The sequence below is a fragment of the Triticum aestivum genome, chromosome 1D (assembly GCF_018294505.1).
Source record: "Triticum aestivum cultivar Chinese Spring chromosome 1D, IWGSC CS RefSeq v2.1, whole genome shotgun sequence".
NCBI classification, from domain to species: Eukaryota; Viridiplantae; Streptophyta; class Magnoliopsida; order Poales; family Poaceae; genus Triticum; species Triticum aestivum.
The window spans coordinates 117,260,237-117,287,751 of record NC_057796.1 but is presented as its reverse complement, the minus strand read 5'-3'; positions in this window follow the sequence as shown (position 1 = coordinate 117,287,751).

Below are 27,515 nucleotides of genomic sequence, written 5' to 3'. Positions count from 1 at the left end.
TTTTACAAAACATGATCATCTCATACAATAATGTATATCACATCATGTCTAGACCATATCACATCACAACATGCCCTGCAAAAACAAGTTAGATGTCCTCTACTTTGTTTTTGCAAGTTTTACATGGCTGCTATGGGCTTCTAGTAAGAACCGTTCTTACCTATGCATCAAAACCACAATGATTTTTTGTCAAGTTTGTTGTTTTAACCTTCAACAAGGACCGGCCGTAGTCAAATTCGATTCAACTAAAGTTGGAGAAACAGACACCAGCCAGCCACCTTTATGCAAAACAAGTTGCATGTCTGTCGGTGGAACCGGTCTCATGAACGTGGTCATGTAAGGTTGGTCCGGGCCGCTTCATCCAACAATACCGCCGAATCAAAATAACACGTTGGTGGTAAGTAGTATGACTATGATCGCCCACAACTCTTTGTGTTCTACTCGTGCATATCATCTATGAATAGACCTGGCTCTGATACCACTGTTGGGGAACGTAGCATGCAATTTCAAAAAAATTCCTACGATCACGCAAGATCTATCTAGGAGATGCATAGCAATGAGAGGGGGAGAGTGTGTCCACGTACCCTCGTAGACTGAAAGCGGAAGCGTTAGCTTAACGCGGTTGATGTAGTCGAACGTCTTCGCGCCAATCGATCAAGCACCGAACGTACGGCACCTCCGAGTTTTGCACACATTCAGCTCGCTGACGTCCCTCGAACTCTTGATCCAGCAAAGTGTCGAGGGAGAGTTTCGTCAGCACGACGGCGTGGTGACGGTGATGGTGATGTGATCCGCGCAGGGCTTCACCTAAGCACTACGACAATATGACCGGAGGAGTAAACTGTGGAGGGGGCAGAGCACAAGGCTAAGAAACAATTGATGTGCTTTGCGGTGCCCCCTGCCCCCGTATATAAAGGAGGAGAGGGAGGAGGCTGGCCCTAGGGGCGCGCCATGGGGGGGAACCGACTTGGACTCCTAGTCCTAGTCGCCCCCCCTTCCTTCTTACGGAGGGGGAAAGGGGGAAGCAGAGGGAGAGGGGGAAGGAAAGGGGGTCGCGCCCCCTCCCCTTGTCCAATTCGGACTGCCCATGGGGGGGCGCCACCCCTTGTGGGCTGCCCTCTCTCTCTCCCATATGGCCCATAGTGGCCCATTACTTTCCCCGGGGGGTTCCGGTAACCCCTCGGTACTCCAATAAATATCCGAAACGCTCTGAAACCATTTCGGTATCCGAATACTATCGTCCAATATATCAATCTTTACCTCTCGAATATTTCGAGACTCCTCTTCATGTCAGTGATCTCATCCGGGACTACGAACAATCTTCGGTCACCAAAACACATAACTCATAATACAAATCGTCATCGAATGTTAACCGTGCGGACCCTACAGGTTCGAGAACTATGTAGACCTGACCGAGACACATCTCCGATCAATAACCAACAGCGGAACCTGGATGCTCATATTGGTTCCTACATATTCTACGAAGATCTTTATCGGTCAAACCGCAATGACAACATACGTCATTCCCTTTGTCATCGGTATGTTACTTGCCCGAGATTCGATCGTCGGTATCCTCATACCTAGTTCAATCTCGTTACCGGCAAGTCTCTTTATCGTGATGTGCATTACCGAGAGGGCCCAGAGATACCTCTCCGATACTCGGAGTGAAAAATCCTAATCTCGATCTATGCCAACCCAACAAACACCTTCGGAGACACCTGTAGAGAATCTTTATAATCACCCAGTTATGGTGCGACGTTTGATAGCACACAAGGTTTCCTCCGGTATTCGGGAGTTGCATAATCTCATAGTCGAAGGAATATGTATAAGTCATGAAGAAAGCAATAGAAATAAAACTTAACGATCGTTATGCTAAGCTAACGGGTGGGTCTTGTCCATCACATCATTCTCCTAATGATGTGATCCCGTTCATCAAATGACAACACATGTCTATGGTCAAGAAACTTAACCATCTTTGATTAACGAGCTAGCCAAGTAGAGGCATACTAGGGACACTTTGTTGTGTCTATGTATTCACACATGTCTCAAGTTTCCGATTAACACAATTCTCTAGCATGAATAATAAACATTTATCATGATATAAGGAAATATAAATAACAATTTTATTATTGCCTCTAGGGCATATTTCCTTCACAAAGTCCTATTCCAGTACGCTACGGCACACTAGTCTTGAGGAGCCCTCTACTCCCTATACTTGGCCCACCTTGCTCTCTCTCTAGCATCGCCGGAGTTAGCCTGATTCATGGCCCAGCGAAGGATATCGACTGCATAGCATGCTTCGCTAGGTCAGGAATCAGTGTCATGAACTCCTCCATCGTCGTCTTCTTGACCACATCGCCAGCCTCCTTGTGCATGCCTTCGATGTTGCTGAAGTTCGAGCACACTTTTCATGGTGTTCTCAAACTTGGTGCGGTCACTGAGCAAGTACCCAAGGAAGATCCATCCACTGCTCCAAGGGAAAGGGTTGGGTTGGAGTTGGAGTTCATGGCGGTGGATAGGAGGAAGAGTGATAAATAGAGAGGGTTAACTGAGTGCGGTTGTAGGTAAGTAGTGAACATCGGGTTGGGTAAATATAGGGGCTTTGGACGATAGGTTTTAATGCCAATCAACCTTTGAACTCTGCGCTCTTCATAACACCATGAACTTTGTTTTGTTCATAACACAAATCAAGACGGGGAACAAGGGTAATGAGGTGGTGCCGCAATTGGAGGTCTGGTCGCACACGGCCGAGGACGTGCCGCCCACGATCGACGACATGGTGCTGGAGGAGCCCCCTAGCGACAAGGGCCAAGACTATGGGCACTACCATGAGAAGGGTGGGACAACTCACTTCTGCAAGGTGATCCTTGCCCCGAATCTTGACTGCATACTAATTTCCCTAGACTTCACCAAGCACTCCCCGGCCATGCCGACAGAATTCAAGATGAAGACAGACACGACTGCTCATGGAGGGTCATTGTGAGGCTGATGAACGGTAGGGTCACCCTCGATCATGGTTAGGCCACCTTCGCCGCCGTCCATCAAATCAAGATCGGGGACATGATGACCTTCAAGTTGCTGACTCCCGACACGCTCAAAGTCCTCATCTTCAACAACGACGACATTGAAGTGGTGACCAAGTGCGGGATGCACAACAACGCCTTCGTCGTGAATATCTAGGACATCTCTCCGTTGCTCCAGCTGGCTTAGGATCGACTATGGCGTACTACTTTGCTTGAAACTGCTATGTTTAAGTCTGGTATTATCTTTAAAACCGCTTTCTATGGTTTAGAACTGTGTTAATATGCTATCTTTTTTGTGTCTTTGGGTTGTTCTACATGCCTTGTGTGCTGGTAACCTCACCACCTCGCCGAAGAGGTTACCAGACAACAGGCGTTGCATGGAACCAAACACCATGCCTTGTGCTTCCACCTAAACAAGCGGACAACCAAACAGTCCAAGTTTCGCTATGCCCCAGGCAAGCTAGAGGTATGCACGCAAACAAACAACACACGTATGTTGTTTTTTGCCTATTTCCCCTCAGGCAGGACCAACTGGGTCTACAATGCATGCAAAATTTGCTACGAGAATCAAACACACCCTTAAGCTCTCGTTCACTGTCTTTTACAGTCGTCCAACGACGCCACAAACGCCACATGAACATGGGCGTGTTTGATTCTTTGGGAGGCTCTAGCCTGCATCGCATGAAAGAGCTTGGCTGAGACAGGCCTCGTTGAGCGGATTCAAGGAGTAGAGAAGTATGTTTAGTGGACCGCATGATATGGGCATACTAAGCTTAGATTTTCGTTTCGTATGTTTCATTGGGGTTGTATGAGACATGTTGCATACAACAAATATTGTTTGGTAGTATTTAGATATCTTTGATTCAAGGTGCTTGGACATGTATGTCAAATAATTGAAAGATTGTTTTGATGACATGAACTCCAACTCAAATATCTTTGCTAATTGAAGTAAAAAAATCACATGTCTTTAGAATGGCATAGATGGTTGAAGTTAAAAGAAAAAAATCACATGTCTACATATTAGCAAAAGCATTGCACCAGAATCCTCAAGAGTGCACACAACATAATTATCGTGTACAATGAGTTCACATAATTAAAAAGAGCCACAAATCCGTTGTAGTCCAAGTCCACATAATTTAGTGCATATTATAGTCCAACAGAAATGCATATTACAGTCCAACAAAAGAGCATCAATACTCCACACGGATGGAAAAAATATGAATTCTCCACATCACTCCACACAATCTAGTCCTACTACAGTCCAACCATCTAAAATTCGTAGTGCAAAAGAAGGCTGGGAACAGATCCCACGCTATACATCTCTACCCCTGATGGGGACATGGGAGAAGGACGCATCGGGGCCAGCCATGTGCAGTGCTGGGCAAACCCCGAGCCTGCGCATGCGGGCCCAACAGGTGGCTGCGTCCGGTTCGTCGAGCCTGCGCATGGCTGACCCCGATGCGTCCTTCTCCCATCGCACCATGTGGAGTAGAGATCAATAAGCTGGGATCTACCCCCAACCTCCTTTTCCACTACGGATTTGAGATTGTTGGACTGTAGCAGGACTAGATTGTGTGGAGTGCTGTGGAGAATTGATGCTCTTTTTCCCATGTGAGCCAGACTATGTGGAGTATCAATGCTCCTTTGTTGGACTGTAATATGCACTAGATTATGTGACTTGAACTACAACGGATTTGTGACTCCATTTAATTATGTGAATCCAAACTGTACAGGATAATTATTTTGTGTGCAGTCATGAGGATTCTGGTGCTTTGCCTTTGCTAATATGTAGACATGTGATTTTTTAAAACTCCAACCATGTAGTGGAATTGTCACGGCAGATGTCCTCGAGCTAGGACTTAGTCGTGGAGCCATCACAACTAGGAAGCTTGAAGGGGTTAAGTGGGACAAGGAACATGAGGGTTTGTACTGGTTCGGCCCCTTACGGTGAAGGTAAAAGCCTACGTCCAGTTTGAGGTGGTATTGATTAGGGTTTCGATGACCAGGGAGCTAAACTGCTATGTCTGGCTCTCGACGAGATCTCTCTTGTCCTTAAACCGCTGCCGGGTCGTCCCTTTATATAGGGAGGTCGACGCCCCGCAGCTCTTAGAGTCCCGGCCGGCTCATCAGAGTGTCCGGCTCGGACTCTCAACTATTCTTGCCTTACACTACAAGTTCTACCATAATAATGATTGTAACTACGGGCCTTAAGCCATATCCGGGTCTTAAGCCCATCTCTGGCCCACCGTCTTCAAGCTTGGCGCCGGGCTTCTGGCGATGACCATTATGAGTAACCCGGCCCCTTCTGGCGGGTGACTCTAAGGTCTATATCCTCAACATTAGGCCCCAGATTGATTTGAGCCGGCTCATGTCAATCTTCAATTCTTTCGACAGAAAAAATCTCCGGCTTACCATTTGTGTGAAGGCCATAACCCGGCGTGACGTCATCCTCTGGACTCCGGGTAATCCGCCGTGACATCATCTTCCATTAAGCCCGTTTTTTTACTCCACCAGATCCGCAACGGATCTTATCTTTACTGCCATCCCGAAAATCGAGGCGTTTTATGGGGAGATAACCATGCCGCGGTCTCCTCGTTTCTCGCGCCCACTTATGAGCTCGCCCTTATAAATAGCCCGGCCCGACGGGCCTTCAGCCACTCTTCTTCCTCCTCGCGCCACTGTTCCTCCGCTCGAGCTCGGACTCCGCCGCCGCCGCCGCGCCCCCGGTCTTCGTCAACCTTGGCCACTGCATCACCCTGACTCGGTCTAGACAAACGGCGGCAACCTCCGCATTTCTTCAGCACCGGTAAGTCCTCGCTACCCCGTAGAACAGATCTGCAGTAGGGTTCGTCCGTGTTCGTCGCCGTCTTCCACAAGCTCCGGTAGTTTTCATTTTTACTGCCCTTTTTTGATCTTAGCCCTGTATAGAACCACTGCGGTAGATGTTTTAGCACCCATTTCACACGCAAGTAGACCTCTTTTCACTGCATAAAGGCCTCGTTCGAGCTCAAGAACTCCCTCGCGTCTGTTTCTAGGTCTAGAAATTTTCTTTTTCAGCTGACCACTTGATCCAAATTATTTACCGCAATGTGTGAAACTTGTTTTCACCACACTTAGTAAAAAAAAAACTGCACTTGCTGAGCCATGGCGGCTTACATTTCCGGTTTAAAGAAACCACACGCCGTAGAACCTTCCGACTCAAAGGAGACCACGCGCCATAGAATTTTCCGGCTCATCTGTGATAAGGCTGTAGATAATCGAATTACTCTCAACACCTTGGGCGGCTTAAATAACCTGATGCACCTAGATATATGTCATTAGTCCCCTCCATAAGCCGCCACTTTAACATTGAACTGTAAATTTCCTCCGGCTTATAGTTAAACGGCCATTTCCTTTTATCATAGGCTGCCGACTTTCACCATGCCTCCCAAAGCTCCTAAAGCCTCCATCACTTGCAACTAGATGAGGTCCAATGTCACCAATGAGACGTTAGCAGATTTTGTCAAGTCAGGCTACCTGCCCAAGAAGGATGTCATGTCCTACCGTGCCCCTGACCCGTCAGAGGAGAGACCACAGCCAAAGGACGGGGAGGTGGTCATTTTTGCGGATCACATGAGCCGGGGCTTCGCACCGCCCGGCTCAAAGTTTTTTAGAGACGTGCTGAACTTCTTTGACCTGCGGCCACAAGATATAGGACCTAACTCGGTGTCCAACATCTGCAACTTCCAAGTGTTCTGCGAGGTCTACCTTGGAGAGGAGCCCACCCTGCTGCTCTTCAGAGAGCTCTTCTACCTGAACCGTCAGAATGAGTGCGCCAATGGGCCAAGTTTGGAGCTTGGTGGCATCTCCATTCAGCGGCGGAGGGACTGCCTTTTCCCTTACGCAGAGCCGCCAAGCCACCCCAAAGACTGGAACCAGACGTGGTTCTATTGCCAAGACACGTCGCCGGCTGATGAGAGTCCGTTGCCCGGCTTTCGCCCCTCGCGTCTGGAACCAACACACCCACTGTGAGACAAGCTGACTCAAGCGGAGCGCCAACCTTTGCTCCCCACCATCAACAAGATCAAGGCCCTCCTGGGCAATGGTCTCAACGGAATCGATCTGGTCCGGGTCTGGATCTCGTGGCGGGTGATCCCATTGAGCCGCCGCCCCGGCTTAATGTGCGAGTACACGGGCCAAAAGGATGACCCCCAGAGACACAGCCGCAACGATCTTCCTAAAGATGTTGCAGAAGATATGACCAAGGCTCTCTTGAACGAGAGCCTGGCAAACTGCGGGAGGACCGGGTTAGCCCCCTTCTGCAAGACCAACCCAGCCCCAGCGGTAAGCCACTGATCTGAACATCTTATCTTCTTCTGTATATAACTTTCATCTGAATCGTTTTAAGAAGTCATCATTGTATTTTTCAGGCTGATGACAAGTTCTGGCGGGTCAAATATGACCATGAGGCGGCCAAGAAAGCCAGAAAGGCGAAGAAAGCCGCCAAGAAAGCCGCTCCCCGTAAGAAGGGAAGTAGGCCAACTGCTTCAGAGCTGATGCAATTAAGCGACAGCTCCGAGTCAGAGGTAACCCCTGAACCTGTAAGCTCTTGCTATATCTGCTATTTATTTTTGTCCACCTTATCCATACTATTCATCAACAGGATGACACCGGCGCAAGTAACCCGGTGGTTGAAGAGGTAATGTCACTTTCCTCCGACTCGGAGCCCTTGCCAAGGCTGAAAGTCCGAAGGGTAACCCGGAAAGTAAGCTTTTCACATCCTTTAGCTTATCAAGACCCTCAATTTATTTTGAAGCGACAGGTTCATGAAAGCCAGCGGCACACCCGGACAAATAAAGACACTGACCTCTCCTCCGGGTTACCTGACGCATCGAGGAAACGCCGGACCGAGGTGATCTCAAAGTTGTACCCTTTTCATCCTTTGGCAGGTGTTATACGTCAACCGCTCAATTCTTCTGACTCAAATTATCAGGAAACGCCCCCTTCTTCTGGCGACTCTATGCAGTCGAACCTGCCGGCTTTCAAGACCGTGCCCGGGTAATGATGACCATCTCATGTCATACTTGTCTTTACTTACACTTTTGTGCTTAATCTTTTTTGTCTTTTCAGTGCCCAGGCAAAACTTACCAAGAAGGCGAAGAAGAACAAGCCGGCCGAAGAGCCGGACTTGCCTGAACCAGAGGTAGCCGCTCAAGAGCCTCCAGCTGCCTCTGCTCCGGAAGCCACAGCCCCAACCGACAAGCCAATAGCAGAAGCTTCTGTTAACCCGGAGGCCTCCAGCTCGGCTCAACTAGCAGATGACCCGGACGTGGTAATCACCCGGACGGAATTTGTTGAGCCGGGGAGACCTACTGCACTGGCCAAGTGTTCTGCCAAGGGGGAGTTGCTTCAGCCCCGCCGGGTTAATCTGGACCTCACCGACTACACCAACCTGAGCATCGGAGAACTCGTCTCCGGCTACGTCAGCCAAGTACACAAGAGCCGGGATGCTGAGCTTGCCATGGTGAACCAGATTCAGCAGAAGTCTGAGGTATTATGCTTCTGTCTTCTTACTTACTGCATAGTTACCTTTACCATGCTAGCCCCCAAGTCGACGACTTATGACTGAATATGTTGTAGACTTAAGTTCCGGCTTACTCAATTGCACCGGCAATTTGTAGATAGAAACGTTCAATATGCATTAGCCCCCAAGTGCCAAGTGTCTTTGCTTGGAAAGTGCTTGGGACTTTAAAAGTGTGCAATAACTGTTCATCCTATAACCCGGAAATTATGCAGGCTGCTTGTAAAAAGTTTGAAGCTGACATCTCCGATCTGAAGAACCGGCTGAAGACGCAAGAAATGGAGACCCGAAAAGCAAATGCCAAATTTGTGTCCAGTATTGCTGCACAAGAACAGCTGAAGACAAACTTTGATGCTGAACGGAGAGCCTGGGCCGAAGAGAAGGCCACTCTGGTGAACCGGGCCGAACAGGCGGAGAAAGCTCTCTCAGAGAAGACCGCCGAACTCTCCCGCTTAAAGCGCCAGGTGTCCTAGATGGTAGCCGCAATCTTCGGTAAGTCATCTCACCGGCTTTCATCAAGATCAGAATCTGTACATCTCATAACTCATCCTTGTCGGCGGCTTATCTTATCCTGTTAAACAGTTTCCAGAAGCGCCAACCTCAACCAGAGTGTGGTAACCAAGCTGAAGGCCGTGTACACCCTGGTGGAGCAACTCTACACCGGGTCACAACGTGCCTTGGCTGTGGTGGCCCTATCCAACGAGGTGCCGACTCACCTGGCGGAAGTTCTTCGCCGGCTCGCCGTTCTGCCTCAACATATCCAAGAGCTGCGACGGGCCTCTGCAAGAACCGGAGCGATCGCCGCGCTGAGCGGGCCAAGGCGTTCCTTCGAGAGCTAGACCCGGCGGACATTGCCCTTGGCTATCCAAGTTTGAAGGAAGACGGCACAGCCTTCGACCAAAGGGATTTTGCCGCCTGCGTGAAGATCGTGCGCCCGGTGGCCACCCTCATTGGAAACGACACAGATCTGACCAAGTACCAGCCGGGTTACAATGCGGAAAATCAGAGGATCCCGACCCCGCGCTATGAAGCCCTCAACTTAATCCCGCCGGCTCGTCAGCACACCTTCGCCCCGGAGATTGACCCGGCCGGGTTAATTGACGAGGAAGCTCAGTTCGAAGCTCTGAGCGGCATCGACTGGAAGTCGTCAACTTTCCAGGCCTTGGGAACAGCCGGAGGAGAAGAGAGGGACGAGCCGGAGACTTCAACCCAGCAAGCGTGTTAACTCTGCAGGCGGCTTATAAACAATGCTCCACCCTTTTGGACTCGATGAGTCTTGTAATAGAGTAGGACCAACACTTTAACTCTGCCGTGCCATCGTGCACGCGTTGAATGCCGAAGTCCATTGAAGTTGTCTACTTTATATTTCTCTGGGTCATGATTGATCATTTATTTTCCTTAAGCTCAAAATAGTTGCCCTTAACTATCCTGCATAAAAGGACAAATCACAAGTCTCTAGGCGGCTTACCGCACTGAGAATCATATGTTTTAGATATATAACCCGGAATACGAATCAAAAAAGACTGTACCTCAATTATGTCCTTAATACAGCCGTAATAACACACTTAGCGGCCTGCAAGCATACTTCCGGTTTAGATAACCCGGGTAATAAGGTTGGTACCTCAATTCTGGTTTACCTGTCTTAATAGCTAACACTGTAAATCAACGTTAAGCCGGCAAAGTGAGACCCGGCTGTCCACACTTTGAAATAATCAGAAGAAACTTGCTATAAAGCAGAAGAACTTTATGGGCTTCCGGTTCGAATACGACCAGAGACCCGGCCCAAAGGGGTTATGCTAGGATTCGAATACGATCATATAGCCCCCAGTGGGTGTGGCGATGCCAATCAAGAGGGTACCGACAACTATGTTCTCTTTGGTTCGAATACGACCCATGTTTGAACAGGAAGCCCCCAAATGACTTAAAATTGTTTAACGACGCTGATTCGAATACGATCCACGTCGGTTCCCAAAGAGGTTAAACTATGATTCAAATATGATCAAAGAAAACTCCCCGATGAGCTCGACACTTTGCCAATCACATGGGTATCGACAGCTATGTTCTCTTTGGTTCGAATACGACCTATGTTTGAACAGGAAGCCCCCAAGTGACCTTATTGCCTATGGCTAGATTCGAATACGATCATAAGCCGGATCCTCCTTCAAGCTATCATGTTAATCTTGCAATGAAAACAACACGTGCACATTTGGAAGAGAAAAAAGGACAGAGGTCCTGCTTTATTGATTTATCATAATATATACATGGCTTAGAGAAATATGTACATTATGAGAGCCGGTGGCTCAAGTGTAGTAAGGCCGAAGCTGAGCTATGTTCCACGGCCGACGGGTCTCTTCCTCCGACTTACGTGAATCTTTGTGCTCCCGAATGTCAATGAGGTAATATGACCCGTTGTGCAAATTTTTGCTGACCACAAAGGGCCCTTCCCAAGGCGGGGATAGCTTGTGCGCATCTGTTTGATCTTGGATGAGCCGGAGCACCAGATCGCCTTCCTGGAAGACCCGGGATTTAACCCGGCGACTATGATAGCAGCACAGGTCTTGTTGGTAAATTGCTGAATGAGCTGCGGCCACATCACGCTGTTCGTCCAACAAGTCAAGAGCATCTTGGCGCGCCTGTTCATTGTCCGCCTCAACATAAGCCGCCACTCGAGGTGAGTCATGACGGATGTCACTGGGGAGGACTGCTTCTGCTCCATAAACCATGAAGAAAGGCGTGAAACCGGTAGACCTGTTAGGAGTAGTGTTGATGCTCCATAACACGGAGGGCAACTCCTCCACCCAACAACCCGGCGTCCGTTGCAAAGGGACCAAAAGCCGGGGCTTGATGCCCTTCAGAATCTCCTGATTAGCTCTCTCAGCTTGACCATTGGATTGAGGATGAGCAACTGAGGAAACATCAAGTCGGATATGCTCTCGTTGACAAAACTCTTCCATGGCGCCTTTGGATAGATTGGTGCCATTGTCAGTTATAATGCTGTGCGGAAAGCCAAAGCGAAAAATTACCTTTTTCATAAATTGAACTGCCGTGGCTGCATCACACTTGCTAACTGGTTCAGCTTCCACCCACTTTGTGAATTTGTCAACTGCCACCAAGAGGTGGGTCTTCTTATCCTTGGACCTTTTAAAAGGCCCAACCATATCAAGCCCCCAGACCGCAAAGGGCCAAGTAATTGGGATCATCCTCAGCTCCTGAGCCGGCACATGAGCCCGTCGCGAGAACCTTTGGCAACCATCGCATTTACTGACCAAGTCCTCCGCATCAGCATGAGCCGTCAGCCAATAAAAACCATGACGAAAAGCCTTGGCCACAAGAGACTTTGAGCCGGCATGATGGCCACAATCCCCTTCATGAATCTCGCGCAAGATCTCCTGACCTTCCTCAGGAGAGACACAACGCTGGAACGCTCCCGTAACACTACAGCGATGCAACTCACCATTGATGACCACCATTGACTTAGACCCCCGGGTTATTTGTCTGGCCAACGTTTCATCCTCAGGCAACTCACCCCGGGTCATGTAAGCCAAATAGGGCGTTGTCCAGTCCGGTATGATATGGAGAGCCGCCACCAGTCGTGCCTCCGGGTCAGGGACAGCCAAATCTTCCTCTGTAGGCAACTTAACAGAAGGGTTATACAGGACGTCCAGGAATGTATTAGGCGGCACCGGTTTTCGCTGAGAGCCCAGCCGGCTTAAAGCATCAGCCGCCTCGTTCTTCCTACGATCGATGTGTTCTACTTGGTAACCCTGAAAGTGCCCAGCAATGGCATCAACTTCGCAGCGATAAGCCGCCATGAGAGGGTCCTTGGAATCCCACTTTCCTGATACTTGTTGAGCCACCAAGTCTGAGTCACCGAAACACCTTACCCGGCTCAAGCTCATCTCCTTAGCCATCCGAAGACCGTGGAGCAAGGCCTCGTACTCAGCCGCATTGTTAGTGCAAGGAAACATCAACTGTAGCACATAATGGAACTTGTCACCTTTAGGGGAAGCCAACACGGCTCCAGCCCCCGAGCCCTCCAACTGCCTGGACCCATCAAAGTGAATAGTCCAATATGTGTTGTCCGGCTTTTGCTCGGGCACTTGTGACTCTGTCCAATCATTGATGAAATCCACCAAGGCCTGAGATTTAACAGCAGTGCGTGGCACGTATTTCAGACCATGGGGTCCGAGCTCTATAGCCCACTTAGCCACTCTCCCTGTGGCCTCTCTGTTTTGAATGATATCACCAAGAGGGGCAGAACTGACCACAGTGATTGGATGACCCTGGAAATAATGCTTAAGCTTCCGGCTTGCCATGAACACCCCATAAACAAGCTTCTGCCAATGCGGATACCGCTGTTTGGACTCGATGAGCACTTCGCTGACATAATAAACGGGCCGCTGAACCGGATGCTCCTTACCCTCTTCCTTGCGCTCCACCACCACAGCCACACTGACGGCTCGTGTGTTAGCAGCCACATACAGCAATAGAGGCTCCTTGTCAACTGGAGCAGCAAGGACTGGGGGCTCGGCCAGCTGCTTCTTCAACTCCTCAAAAGCAGTATTGGCTGCATCATTCTAGACAAAGTTATCAGTTTTCTTCATCAACTGGTATAATGGCATAGCCTTCTCACCCAAACGGCTTATAAACCGGCTCAAAGCAGCGATGCGACCCGCCAAGCGCTGAACATCATTTATACACGCCGGCTTAGCCAGGGAGGTGATGGCCTTGATCTTCTCTGGGTTAGCTTCAATGCCTCTGTGAGAAACCAAGAAACCCAAGAGTTTGCCTGCAGGAACACCAAAAACACACTTGGCCGGGTTAAGCATCATCTTGCAAACCCGGAGATTATCAATGGTTTCCCTTAAATCATCTATCAGGGTTTCCTCTTTTATGGACTTAACCACAATATCGTCCACATAAGCATGAACATTGCACCCAATCTGGTTATGAAGACAGTTCTGTACACAACGCTGATAAGTCGCCTGTGCACACTTGAGTCCAAAGGGCATAGACACATAGCAGAAGGCTCCAAAGGGAGTGATGAACGCCGTCTTCTCCTGGTCCTTAACTGCCATTTTAATCTGATGATATCCGGAATAAGCATCCAAGAAACTTAAGCGCGCACAACCTGCCGTAGCATCAATAATTTGATCAATACGGGGAAGGGCAAAAGGATCAGCCGGACACGCCTTGTTTAAGTCCGTGTAGTCCACACACATCCGCCAAGTGCCGTTCTTCTTGAGTACGAGCACCGGGTTAGCTAACCATTCTGGGTGAAAGACTTCAAGAATAAACCCGGCCGCCAAGAGCCGGGCCACCTCTTCGCCAATAGCTTTCCGCCTCTCTTCATTAAACCGCTGAAGGAATTGCCTGGCCGGCTTAAATTTCGGATCAACATTGAGGGTGTGCTCAGCAAGTTCTCTAGGTACACCTGGCATGTCAGACGGCTTCCATGCAAAAATGACCCTATTCTCACGGATGAACTCGATGAGCGCGCTTTCCTATTTTGGATCCAGATTGGCACTGATGCTAAACTGCTGAGATGAATCTCCTGGAACAAAATCAACAAGCTTAGTTTCATCAGCCGACTTAAATTTCATTGCCGGCTCATTTTCCGTAGTTGGTTTTTTCAGAGAGGTCATATCTGTTGGGTCAACATTGTCTTTGTAAAACTTCAACTCCTCTGTTGCACAAACAGATTCTGCATAAGCTGCATCGGCTTCCTCACACTCCAGAGCCACTTTCCGGCTGCCGTGAACCGTAATGGTCCCATTGTGGCCCGGCATCTTGAGCTGTAAGTACACATAACACGGCCGTGCCATGAACTTGGCGTAAGCCAGCCGCCCAAATATGGCATGGTACGGACTTCTTATCTTAACCACCTCAAAGGTCAATTTCTCCACCCTGTAGTTGTTCTCATCTCCAAAGGCCACTTCCAACTCGATCTTGCCGACTGGATAAGCCGACTTACCAGGTACCACACCATGGAAAATAGTGTTGGACTGGCTGAGGTTCTTATCAATCAACCCCATACGACGGAACGTCTCATAATAGAGGATGTTGATGCTGCTGCCTCCATCCATGAGCACCTTCGTGAACTTATATCCTCCCACCTGAGGAGCCACCACTAAGGCCAAGTGGCCCGGGTTATCCACCCGGGGAGGGTGATCCTCCCTACTCCACACTATAGGCTGCTCAGACCACCGCAAGTAGCGTGGAACCGCCGGCTCAACAGCATTCACAGCCCTCTTATGAAGCTTCTGATCTCGCTTACACAGACTGGTGGTAAACACATGATACTGTCCACCGCTAAGCTGCTTTGGATTGGTCTGATAACCCCCCTGCTGCTGTTGATGACCCTGGCAAGACTGCTGATTAAAGCCCCCTTGACTATTCTGAGGATTAGAATTTGAGCTGCCGCCCGGGCCATGAAAGCCGGCGGCGCCTGAGCCGCCGCCCGGGCCATTGTAATTCTTAAAGGCCTTCATGATTGCACAATCCTTCCATAGATGGGTAGCTGGCTTCTCTCTAGAGCCATGCCTTGGACAAGGCTCATTCAACAGCTGGTCTAGCGTTGGGCCTGACCCGCTGGCTCGGGGAGGGGGCCTCCCCTTGCACCGCTGGTTATTACCTTGTGAGCTGGCGTTGGCTACAAACCCTAGGCTGCCATCGGCCTTGCGCTTGCCTCCTCCTTGGTTTCCCAGGTTATGCTGAGGACCCTTGCCATTGTCGTTCTTGTTTCCCTTCCCTGTCCTTTCATCATCTGAAGCGGGGTCCTTGGTACCATCAGAATCGGCGTACTTGACAAGAGCCGCCATCAGTGTACCCATATCATTGCAGTCGCGCTTAAGCCGCCCGAGTTTCAACTTCAAGGGCACAAAACGACAATTCTGCTCCAACATTAAGACTGCAGAGCCGGCATCCATCTTATCCGAGGAATGTATTATCTCCTTAACCCGGCAAACCCAATGTGTCGTAGACTCACCCTCCTGCTGCTTGCAGTTAGTCAAATCCACAATTGACATAGACTGCCTACAGGTGTCCTTGAAGTTTTGGATGAACCGGGCCTTCAGCTCAGCCCAAGACCCAATGGAATTCGGTGGTAGCCCTTTCAACCAAGTGCGGGCAGTCCCATCTAACATCATGGTGAAGTACTTAGACATGGCCGCTTCACTGACCTCCAGCAGTTCCATGGCCATCTCATAACTCTCGATCCAGGCCGCGGGTTGTAAGTCTGCCGTGTAATTAGGCACCTTCCTAGGGCCTTTGAAGTCCTTGGGTAGACGTTCATTGCGGATAGCTGGCACTAAACAAGGGACACCCCCAGCCTTGGTAGGGATACCCACGTCGACGGAAGTCGTCGGATAAGCCGGGGGAGTCTGGTAAGCCGTCAACTGAGGCACCTGCTCCGCCTCTTGCCGCGCTCTGCCTTGGTCTGCTGCGTGAAAGGCTCCATTATGAGCCGGGCCATGGCCAGGGGGCGGGTCATGGCGTCGAACGTTACTTGATCCGGTCGCTGAGACCATGTGTCTGCTGTAACTCGGGCTCCGGCCTGGACGAGGGGTCGAGTGGATCCTGTCCCGGCTGTAGGAGTACGCCTCTTGCTGCACCAGTGCTGTCTGAAGGAGTTCCCTGACCCGGCGGGTTTCAATAGCCGTCGGAGAGTCGCTGTCAATTGGGAGAGCCGCCAGCCGTGCTGCCGCGGCGACCATGTTCTCCAGCGGGTTAGCATAATGACCCGGTGGTATTGGCACGTACTGAGGCGGGGCAGGGTGCACTTGGGGAGGCCCCATCACTTGTGGCTGAATAGGGGTCCTGGGCCCGGGCACTATGACCCCTGGCGGGTTACTAGACCCTGCACCCGGCGTGTTGAAGAGGTTTCGTGGATCGTAAACCGGAGGGAGTCGAGATTGGGCCTTTTGATGCCTCCTTCTCAGGACCTCATTGGACGCGTTTTGATCCATCGTAAGCCGAAAGGACTGCGCTTGAATCAACTGGGTTTGGGCATCGAGAGCCGCCCTCTCCGCAGCCATCCTGATCCCTTCTGCTGCCAGATCCTCCTTAGCTTTCACTAGATCCAACTTTAACTGTGCCACCTCCGCATCATGCTGAGCTTGATCCGCCGGGTCAACCGTGGCGGTTAACAGGGCCGTCATCTTGTCCGTGAGATCCATTAGCACCTGAGCCGGCGAGGGCACCGGGTTTCCCGCTCCAGCAGCAGGGTTCTGAACAGGCTGCGCACCGGCCATGAAGATTCCAACCCGGCTTGGCGGCTCAAACGGGTCCGGAATACTGTCACCATCGGAACAACCCATGAGCCTGCCATCTTGAAGTTGATACAACGAGTTTGACTCATCGGTGGACGACTCGCCGTCAGAGCCGGCGGCCGTCTCATCACCAGATCCAGATTGATCAGAGAGCCCTCCATGGATACATCCCACAAAAGCATGCCTTAAGGCAGGCCGGGCCCGGGCGGGTCGTGCACGCTGAGCTGTCTCGACGAGATCGGCGCAGAGATCCGGCTCAGGGCCCGGCTCACCAATCTTGCCAATGAAAACATGAATTCTGCCGAAGGGGACCCTGTACCCGTACTCAATTGAGCCGGCGTCGGGGCCCCAGTTTGCATCGTCGATGTAGAGCTTGCCGCGACGACTCTTGGTCATCCGGCCCACAGCGTATCCCTTGAGCCCTTCGAAGCTGCCCTTCAAGAACTCAAATCCACCGTGCGCTGGCCCCACGGTGGGCGCCAACTGTCGTGGAATTGTCACGGCAGATGTCCTCGAGCTAGGACTTAGTCGTGGAGCCATCGCAACTAGGAAGCTTGAAGGGGTTAAGTGGGACAAGGAACACGAGGGTTTATACTGGTTCGGCCCCTTACGGTGAAGGTAAAAGCCTACGTCCAGTTTGAGGTGGTATTGATTAGGGTTTCGATGACCAGGGAGCTAAACTGCTATGCCTGGCTCTCGACGAGATCTCTCTTGTCCTTAAACCGCTGCCGGGTCGTCCCTTTATATAGGGAGGTCGACGCCCAGCAGCTCTCAGAGTCCCGGCCGGCTCATCAGAGTGTCCGGCTCGGACTCTCAACTATTCTTGCCTTACACTACAAGTTCTACCATAATAATGATTGTAACTACGGGCCTTAAGCCATATCCGGGCCTTAAACCCATCTCTGGCCCACCGTCTTCAAGCTTGGCGCCGGGCTTCTGGCGATGACCATTATGAGTAACCCGGCCCCTTCTGGCGGGTGACTCTAAGGTCTATATCCTCAACAAACCATCTCTGCCATTTTGAAGGCATGTGATTATATTTTGACCATTTTTTCACTTCAATCAACAAAGATATCTGAGTTGGAGTTCATGTCACCAAAACAATATTCCAATTATTTTACATACATGTAAGAGCACCTTGGGTCAAAGATATCTACAAACTACCAAACAACATTTGTTGTATGCAACATCTCTCACACAACCCTTGATGCAACATACCAAATGAGATTTGAGCTTAGTCTACCCCATATCATGCAGTCCATCCGTAACACCCATGATGCGGCTATATCTCCCACGTGTCGAGGCACGACTTAGAGGCATAACCGCATTGTGGTTTTATCACAAGAAGGGTCATCTTCACACAATCCCATGTAATGAACAAGAATGGGATAACGAGAGTTGGCTTACAATCGCCACTTCACACAATACATAAATATAATTCATACATCATCCAAAATCCACACATATAGACCGACTACGGTCAAATCCAAATGAAAATAAGATAACCCCAAATGCTAGATCCCTGATCGTCCCAACTGGGCTCCACTACTGATCATCAGGAAAAGAAACATAGTAACGACCACGTTCCTCATCGAACTCCCACTTGAGCTCGGTTGCGTCATCTGCACTGGCATCGTCGGCACCTGCAACTGTTTTGGTAGAATCTGTGAGTCACGAGGACTCAGCAATCTCACACCCGCGAGATCAAGACCATTTAAGCTTATAGGAAAGGATGGTGTAATGAGGTGGAGCTGCAGCAAGCACTAAGCATATATGGTGGCTAACATACGCAAATGAGAGCGAGAAGAGAAGCAACGCAACGGTCGAGAAGCTAGAAAAGATCAAGAAGTGATCCTGAAACTACTTACGTTCATGCATAACTCAAACCGTGTTCACTTCCCGGACTCCGCCGAGAAGAGACCATCACGGCTACACACACGATTGATGTATTTTAATTAAGTCAAGTGACAAGTTCTCTACAATCGGACATTAACAAATTCCCTCTGCCTCATAACCGCGGGCACGGCTTTCGAAAGATAATACCCTGCAGGGGTGTCCCAACTTAGCCCATCATAAGCTCTCACGGTCAACAAAGGATAAACCTTCTCCCGGAAAGACCCGATCAGTCTCGGAATCCCAGTTTACAAGACATTTCGACAATGGTAAAACAAGACCAGCAAAGCCACCCGAATGTGCCGACAAATCCCGATAGGAGCTGCACATATCTCGTCCTCAGGGCACACCGGATTGTCCAAGCTTCCGATAGGCGAGCCCAGAGTTGCCCCTGGTGGCCACCGGCGACTAACAGGTTGGACCAATACTCAGAGGAGCACTGGCCCGGGGGTTTAAATAAAGATGACCCTCGGGCTCGCGAAAACCCAAGGGAAAAGGCTTAGGTGGCAAATGGTAAAACCAAAGTTGGGCCTTGCTGGAGGAGTTTTATTCAAGGCGAACTGTCAAGGGGGTCCCATAAATCACCCAACCGCGTAAGGAACGCAAACTCAAGGAACATAATACCGGTATGACGGAAACTAGGACGGCAAGAGTGGAACAAAACACCAGGCATAAGGCCGAGCCTTCCACCCTTTACAAAATATATAGATGCATTAATTAAATAAGAGATATTGTGATATTCCAAAATATCCATGTTCCGACATGGAACCAACTTCAACTTCACCTGCAACTAGCAACGCTATAAGAAGGGCTGAGCAAAAGCGGTAACTTAGCCAAACAACGGTTTGCTAGGAAAGGATGGTTAGAAGCTTGACATGGAAATATGGGAGGCATGATATAGCAAGTGGTAGGTAGCGCAGCATGGCAATAGAGCGAACAACTAGCAAAGCAAAGATAGAAGTGATTTCGAGGGTATGGTCATCTTGCCTGCAAGGTTCTCAGAGTTGTCGAAAGCTTGATCCTCGTAAGCGTACTCAACAGGTTCCTCGTTCACAAACTCGTCTCCCGGATCTACCCAAGACAAGAACACAAGCAAATGGAACCACAATCAATCACGGGAAATGCACAAGCAACATGATGCAAAACATGCATGATATGCGAGATGTGATATGCGATGCATATGCGTGCTCCAGAAGAAAAATGATGAACAAGGCAGTAAATTGGCATACCAAGCATGCCACTGGAAAGATGAGATGATTTCGGTTGAAATCGATATAAAGATCACAGGAAACGGATGCACGGTTTGCAAATGGCAAGCAAAACAAGAATAACACGAATCTGTGATTAACAGCATGATAAACGATGAACACTTAGAATGACACTTAGAATGCAGCAAGTAACAATGCTAAAGCACTCCAACATAGCTACAAAGCATATGGCAGTAATCTACAGAACATGCTTGACAAAAGATGAACACTGAGCTACGGCTACATCACAACATAACAAGCTCAAACAAGCATGGAAAAAGTGCAAAAGATATCAGGTTCACAGACTTGGTGAAATTACCGGACATGCCTGAAACAGCATCATGTAGCAATGTTCAGAGCACAAAATCAACATGCTACAGGAATTTAACATAGCAAAACAAGGAATGGAATGAATCTACTAAAAGGATGGAACAAAAGTCCCTTACTGACCATAAGCCAAAAAGGACTAGAAGATATGATGGCAACCATGTAAACATAGCAAGTTCCGTTAACAGGTTTCAGACTTCGCAGAAAACAGAGCATGGCAGAAACAGACATTATGAGGGCATCTTTGTGAGCTTGATACACTCACCACAAGGCAATTCATAACAAAACAAGCATACCTACAGCAACATGGCATGTTTATGAAGCTATCCATGGCAAGAGCAAGTACATAGCATGTATGAAACAACTACAACTGTTGGGAATCGTAGCATAATTTTAAAATTTTCCTACGCTCACCAAGATGCATCTATGGAGTCTACTAGCAACGAGGGGAAGGGAGTGCATCTACATACCGTTGTAGATCGCGAGCGGAAGCGTTCCAATGAACGTGGATGACGGAGTCGTACTCGCCGTGATCCAAATCACCGATAACCGAGTGCCGAACGTACAGCACCTCCGTGTTCAACACACGTACGGTGCAGCGACGTCTCCTCCTTTCTTGATCCAGCAAGGGGGGAGGAGGGGTTGATGGAGATCCAACAGCACGACGGCGTGGTGGTGGATGTAGCGGGTCTCCGGCAGGGCTTCGCCGAGCTTCTGCGAGAGAGAGAGAGGTGTTGCAGGGGAGGAGGGAGGCGCCAAAGGCTGTAGTAGTGCTGCCCTCCCTCGCCCCCCCTTTATATAGGCCCCCTGGGGGGGTGCGCAGCCCTAGGAGATGGGATCTCCAAGGGGGGGCGGCGGCCAAGGGGGGAAGGGGTTGCCTTGCCCCCCAAGGCAAGGGGGAACTCCCCCCCTAGGGTTCCCAACCCTAGGCACATGGGGGGGAGGCCCAAGGAGGCGCCCCAGCCCACTAGGGGCTGGTTCCCCTCCACTTTCAGCCCACGGGGCCCTCCGGGACAGGTGGCCCCACCCGGTGGACCCCCGGGACCCTTCCGGTGGTCCCGGTACAATACCGATAACCCCCGAAACTTTCCCGATGGCCGAAATAGGACTTCCTATATATAATTCTTCACCTCCGGACCATTCCGGAACCTCTCGTGACGTCCGGGATCTCATCCGGGACTCCGAAAATCTTTCGGGTTTCCGCATACATATATCTCTACAACCCTAGCGTCACCGGACCTTAAGTGTGTAGACCCTACGGGTTCGGGAGACATGCAGACATGACCGAGACGCCTCTCCGGTCAATAACCAACAGCGGGATCTGGATACCCATAATTCATACGGTGTCGTCTCAACGGATTTAGACGGTGCCCTATTTAAAGTGAATGCGGCAGTCTCTAAAGCATAACCCCAAAATGAGAGCGGTAAATCGGTAAGAGACATCATAGATCGCACCATATCCAATAGAGTGCGATTACGACGTTCGGACACACCATTTCTCTGAGGTGTTCCAGGCGGCGTGAGTTGTGAAACTATTCCACATTAACTTAAGTGTGTACCAAATTCGTGACTTAAATATTCTCCACCACGATCTGATCGTAAGAATTTTATTTTCCTGTCACGTTGATTCTCGACTTCACTCTGAAATTCCTTGAACTTTTCAAAGGTTTCAGACTTGTGTTTCATTAGGTAGACATATCCATATCTACTTAAATCATCAGTGAGAGTGAGAACATAACGATATCCTCCGCGAGCCTCAACACTCATTGGACCGCACACATCGGTATGTATGATTTCCAATAAGTTGGTTGCTCGCTCCATTGTTCCGGAGAACGGAGTCTTGGTCATCTTACCCATGAGGCATGGTTCGCACGTGTCAAATGATTCGTAATCAAGAGACTCCAAAAGTCCTTCTGCATGGAGCTTCCTCATGCGCTTGACACCAATGTGACCAAGGCGGCAGTGCCACAAGTATGTGGGACTATCGTTATCAACTTTACATCTTTTGGTATTCACACTATGAACATGTGTAACATCACGTTCGAGATTCATCAAAAATAAACCATTGACCAGCGGGGCATGACCATAAAACATATCTCTCAAATAAATAGAACAACCATTATTCTCAGATTTAAATGAGTAGCCATCTCGAATTAAACGAGATCCAGATACAATGTTCATGCTCAAAGCTGGCACTAAATAACAATTATTGAGGTTTATAACTAATCCCGTGGGTAGATGCAGAGGTAGCGTGCCGACGGCGATCACATCGACCTTGGAACCATTCCCGACGCGCATCGTCACCTCGTCCTTTGCCAGTCTCCGTTTATTCCGTAGTTCCTGATTTGAGTTACAAATATGAGCAACCGCACCGGTATCAAATACCCAGGAGCTACTACGAGTACTGGTAAGGTACACATCAATTACTTGTATATCACATATACCTTGGGTGTTGCCGGCCTTCTTCTTGTCCGCTAAATATTTGGGGCAGTTCCGCTTCCAGTGACCACTTCCCTTGCAATAAAAGCACTCAGTCTCGGGCTTGGGTCCATTCCTTGACTTCTTCCCGGTAACTGGTTTACCGGGCGCGGCAACTCCCTTGCCGTCCTTCTTGAAGTTCTTCTTACCCTTGCCCTTTTTGAACTTGGTGGTTTTATTCACCATCAACACTTGATGTTCTTTTCTGATCTCCCCTTCCGCTGATTTCAGCATTGAATATACCTCGGGAATGGTCTTTTCCATCCCCTGCATATTGTAGTTCATCACAAAGCTCTTGTAGCTTGGTGGAAGCGACTGGAGGATTCTGTCAATGACCGCGTCATCCGGGAGATTAACTCCCAGCTGAGACAAGCGGTTGTGCAACCCAGACATTCTGAGTATGTGCTCACTAACAGAACTGTTCTCCTCCATTTTACAGCTGAAGAACTTGTCGGAGACTTCATATCTCTCGACCCGGGCATGAGCTTGAAAAACTAGTTTCAGCTCCTCGAACATCTCATATGCTCCATGTTTCTCAAAACGCTTTTGGAGACCCGGTTCTAAGCTGTAACGCATGCCGCACTGAACGAGGGAGTAATCATCAGCACGCTGCTGCCAAGCGTTCATAACGTCTTGGTTCTCAGGGATTGGTGCTTCACCTAGCGGTGCTTCTAAGACATAATCTTTCCTGGCAACTATGAGGATGAGCCTCAGGTTCCGGACCCAGTCCATATAATTGCTGCCATCATCTTTCAGCTTGGTTTTCTCTAGGAACGCGTTGAAATTGAGGACAACGTTGGCCATTTGATCTACAAGACATAGTGTAAAGATTTTAGACTAAGTTCATGATAATTGAGTTCATCTAATCAAATTATTAATGAACTCCCACTCAGACAGACATCCCTCTAGTCATCTAAGTGAAACATGATCCGAGCTCAACTAGGCCGTGTCCGATCATCACGGGAGACGGACTAGTCAAGATCGGTGAACATCTCCATGTTGATCGTATCTTCTATACGACTCATGCTCGACCTTTCGGTCCTCTGTGTTCCGAGGCCATGTCTGTACATGCTAGGCTCGTCAAGTCAACCTAAGTGTATTGCGTGTGTTCCGAGGCCATGTCTGTACATGCTAGGCTCGTCAACACCCGTTGTATTCGAACGTAAGAATCTATCACACCCGATCATCACGTGGTGCTTCGAAACGACGAACCTTCGCAACGGTGCACAGTTAGGGTGAACACTTTCTTGAAATTATTATAAGGGATCATCCTACTTGCTACCGTCGTTCTAAGCAAAAAAGATGCAAAAACATGATAAACATCACATGCAATCAAATAGTGACATGATATGGCCAATATCATCATGCTCCTTTGATCTCCATTTTCGGGGCACCATGATCATCTTTGTCACCGGCATGACACCATGATCTCCATCATCATGATCTTCATCATTGTGTATTCATGAAGTCGTCACGCCAACGATTACTTCTACTTCTATGGCTAACGTGTTTAGCAATAAAGTAAAGTAAATTTCATGGCGTTATTCAATGACACGCAGGTCATACAAAACAATAAAGACAACTCCTATGGCTCCTGCCGGTTGTCATAATCATCGACATGCAAGTCGTGATTCCTATTACAAGAATATGATCAATCTCATACATCACATATATCATTCATCACATCTTCTGGCCATATCACATCACATAGCACTTGCTGCAAAAACAAGTTAGACGTCCTCTAATTGTTGTTGCAAGTTTTTATGTGGTTTGTAGGTTTCTAGCAAGAACGTTTCTTACCTACGTATGACCACAACGTGATTTGCCAATTTCTATTTACCCTTCATAAGGACCCTTTTCATCGAATCCGTTCCGACTAAAGTAGGAGAGACAGACACCCGCTAGCCACCTTATGCATCTTGTGCATGTTAGTCGGTGGAACCTGTCTCACGTAAGAGTACGTGTAAGGTCTGTCCGGGCCGCTTCATCCTACAATGCCGCCGAAACAAGAAAAGACTAGTAGCGGCAAGAAGAATTGGCAAACTCAACGCCCACAACTGCTTTGTGTTCTACTCGTGCATAGTAACTGCGCATAGGCCTGGCTCATGATGCCACTGTTTGGAATCGTAGCATAATTTTAAAATTTTCCTACGCTCACCAAGATGCATCTATGGAGTCTACTAGCAACGAGGGGAAGGGATTGCATCTACATACCGTTGTAGATCGCGAGCGGAAGCGTTCCAATGAACGTGGATGACGGAGTCGTACTCGCCGTGATCCAAATCATCGATGACCGAGTGCCGAACGTACAGCACCTCCGCGTTCAACACACGTACGGTGCAGCGACGTCTCCTCCTTTCTTGATCCAGCAAGGGGGGAGGAGAGGTTGATGGAGATCCAACAGCACGACGGCGTGGTGGTGGATGTAGCGGGTCTCCGGCAGGGCTTCGCCGAGCTTCTGCGAGAGAGAGAGAGGTGTTGCAGGGGAGGAGGGAGGCGCCAAAGGCTGTAGTAGTGCTGCCCTCCCTCCCCCCCTTTATATAGGCCCCCTGGGGGGGTGCGCAGCCCTAGGAGATGGGATCTCCAAGGGGGGGCGGCGGCCAAGGGGGGAAGTGGTTGCCTTGGCCCCCAAGGCAAGGGGGAACTCTCCCCCCTAGGGTTCCCAACCCTAGGCGCATGGGGGGGAGGCCCAAGGAGGCGCCCCAGCCCACTAGGGGCTGGTTCCCCTCCACTTTCAGCCCACGGGGCCCTCCGGGACAGGTGGCCCCACCCGGTGGACCCCCGGGACCCTTCCGGTGGTCTCGGTACAATACCGATAACCCCCGAAACTTTCCCGGTGGCCGAAACAGGACTTCATATATATAATTCTTCACCTCCGGACCATTCCGGAACCTCTCGTGACGTCCGGGATCTCATCCGGGACTCCGAACAACTTTCGGGTTTCCGCATACATATATCTCTACAACCCTAGCGTCACCGGACCTTAAGTGTGTAGACCCTACGGGTTCGGGAGACATGCAGACGTGACCGAGACGCCTCTCCGGTCAATAACCAACAGCGGGATCTGGATACCCATGTTGGCTCCCACATACTCCACGATGAAATCATCGGATGAACCACGGTGTCGAGGATTCAATCAATCCGTATGCAATTCCCTTTGTCAATCGGTATGTTACTTGCCCGAGATTCGATCGTCGGTATCCCAATACCTTGTTCAATCTCGTTACCGGCAAGTCTCTTTACTTGTACCGCAATGCATGATCCCGTGACTAATGCCTTAGTCACATTGAGCTCATTATGATGATGCATTACCGAGTGGGCCCAGAGATACCTCTCCGTCACACGGAGTGACAAATCCCAGTCTCGATCCGTGCCAACCCAACAGACACTTTCGGAGATACCCGTAATGCACCTTTATAGTCACCCAGTTTCGTTGTGACGTTTGGCACACCCAAAGCACTCCTACGGTATCCGGGAGTTGCACGATCTCATGGTCTAAGGAAAAGATACTTGACATTGGAAAAGCTCTAGCAAACGAAACTACACGATCTTTTATGCTATGCTTAAGTTGGGTCTTGTCCATCACATCATTCTCCTAATGATGTGATCCCGTTATCAATGACATCCAATGTCCATAGTTAGGAAACCATGACTATCTGTTGATCAACGAGCTAGTCAACTAGAGGCTTACTAGGGACAGGTTGTGGTCTATGTATTCACACATGTATTACGATTTCCGGACAATACACTTATAGCATGAATAATAGACTATTATCATGAACACAGAAATATAATAATAACCATTTATTATTGCCTCTAGGGCATATTTCCAACAACAACAAGCTTGGCAAAATTGAATATCATGTTAACAATCTGCCAGAAATATTTTATAGCAAAAGTAGAGCAAGATTGAGTCATGCGACGGCACTCCATAATTTCAAACAAGGGCATGAATGGATCACCTACAACAATATCTACAAAACATCCTTACTGAACATCACCAAAATAAGCATGGATCTCTCTGTAGACACATGGATACATAGCAACAAAATAACAGCAGTCACAGACAGTAAAATTACCGAGTCTCTGAAAACATAAACATTACGAAGCCTAGTTTGCATGTTTGTGCTAGTCAGCACAGAGATCACAAAAATACATGGCATACACCTCTGTAAATATGGCATGGCATACATCAAAACACATGTAGAGCTCATGCCTATAAGATGCACAGATTAAATGAAACAAAAACAACAAATCCTTATGTTCTGATAAGTAACAGCAGTTAACAGCAACTAGCACTCTTGCACCAGAGATTTGGGCATCAAGATGGACTCAAATGAACATGGAGTAATGGAACAAAATGAAGAGCATCTAGAGACGAACATTTTGATATATCACACGCGCGAAACGGAGCTATATGCAGAGAATTATGCCATGATGAAGTATGCAACAGAATATGAAATATCACAGACTAGGAGAAAATCGGGGGAAACATAAGTCAACCCTAGGGTTCGACCCGATCGGATCTGGCTCAAGGGAGCTCGAGGCGGCGGCTCGCCGGAGCTTTGGCCGGAGCGGGAGGAGCTGGGGAGGAGGCCGGGGGACGCCAAGGAAGGAGGGGGCCACCGGATCCGGGCGCGGGGAAGAGGTAGGCGCGGTCGCGGGCGGCGCCGGCGACCTCGGCGGGCGCAGTGGCCGTGGTTGCGAGCGGCGGCGC